This window comes from Rhinoraja longicauda, chromosome 7 (genome assembly GCF_053455715.1).
Source record: "Rhinoraja longicauda isolate Sanriku21f chromosome 7, sRhiLon1.1, whole genome shotgun sequence".
NCBI classification, from domain to species: domain Eukaryota; kingdom Metazoa; phylum Chordata; class Chondrichthyes; order Rajiformes; family Arhynchobatidae; genus Rhinoraja; species Rhinoraja longicauda.
Window position 1 is genome coordinate 42188056 of NC_135959.1, and position 1567 is coordinate 42189622.

Sequence of the window (1567 nt, forward strand, 5' to 3'; positions counted from 1 at the left end):
AACCTAGTAAACCTACGCTGCACGCCCTCAATAGCAAGAATATCCTTCCTCAAATTTGGAGACCAAAACTGCACACAGTACTCCTGGTGCAGTCTCACTAGGGCCCTGTACAACTGCTTTAGGACCTCTTTGCTCCTATACTCTATCACTATACCCTATGCTTCTATCACTATACATTGATGCTTGAATGCCCATAAGAACATCAGAAATAGGAGCAGGTGTAGAGTATGGCCTCTGCAATGGGATCATGGCTCATCTGATCTGATCTGATCAACCTTCCTACATAATCTGTTTTATCAAGATTAATCGTGACCTCTTTGCTTTTGCACTCAGTGCCTCAGTACAAAATTCAGTACTCTCTCTGAACATTGAATCTCCAATTCCTCCCCCACCCCCATTCTCCCACCATCTCCTCACCCCCTCTCCATCACCCTTCTCCTCTGTACCCTCTCCCCTCATTTTCTTTTTATCCCCCTTTTCTCTCCCCATCCTTTTCCACCCACATCCCTCCCTCCGGCATTACATTTCACTCATCCTCACCTCTATTTATCTATCCCCTTTTATCTCCTTTTCAACTCCAGCCTTTGTCACTTACTCCACCCGTCTGCCAATCATCTCCACCCCCCTCACCTGTATCCACCTATCACTTGCCTTGTCCCATCCCTACCTCTCTTTTCCAGTTTTCTACCCATTACTACAATCAGTCCGAAGAAGGGCCCTGACCCGAAACGTTACCTGTCCATTCCCTCTACGGATGCTGCCTGACCCACTGAATTCTTCCAGCACTTTGTTTTTTTTGCTCAGGATTCCAGCATCTGCAGTCTCTTGCTGAGAGTCGTTTCATTGTCATATATACTGACAGCAGAACAATGAAATTATTTCTTGCAGCGGTGCATCAGGCCCGTAAACACAATAAACGCAGATAATATGTAATAAGTTTTAAAAAAATCAATAAGCTAATAATTGTAATACGAAGAATAAAGAATTTAGTGCAACTAAAGATCATCCATAGAATCCATAGTTGCTGAGTTGACTTGTGTAGAATCAGCTCGCCACTTCTTTCAGTCATTTCACCAATTTCCCCATACAGTTACACCCCATATTATTGCACGAACTTCAATCTCAGGGTTCAGGCAGCATCTAGTGCCTCTTGCATCCACCCTCCCCGTTACTTTAAAAAAAAATTTAAACCACTATTGTTCCTTGGCCATAATTTGCCTTTAAAAAATCCATGCTGGCTTTTCTGCTAATTCTGTCCCTGATTACTGTTTCTGTAACTCTCCCCTGCAGTTACTCAGTTTATCCAGAAAGCCTTCTCTTTACCCTTTTGTCAAAATGCTACACCTAGACACGGTGTGCCCCGAGAGTCGGATTAGAAAATGCAATCGCTCGACTTTATTAGAAGATAAAATGGATAACATTTACAGCAACCAAAGTTTTGACACATGCACTTCTTCAGTTGATTAAGACATTTTGTGACATAGATTACAACATCTCCCATATGGTCTAGCGGTTAGGATTCCTGGTTTTCACCCAGGCGGCCCGGGTTCGACTCCCGGTATGGGAA

The 1567-nt window shown here is 43.5% G+C and overlaps 1 non-coding gene across 1 annotated transcript; it reads left to right on the forward strand.

The window, feature by feature from the left end:
* Nucleotides 1-1495: 1495 nt before the first annotated feature.
* Nucleotides 1496-1567, forward strand: trnae-uuc (transfer RNA glutamic acid (anticodon UUC)). Its single transcript has one exon. It is a non-coding gene; the product is annotated as a tRNA-Glu (tRNA).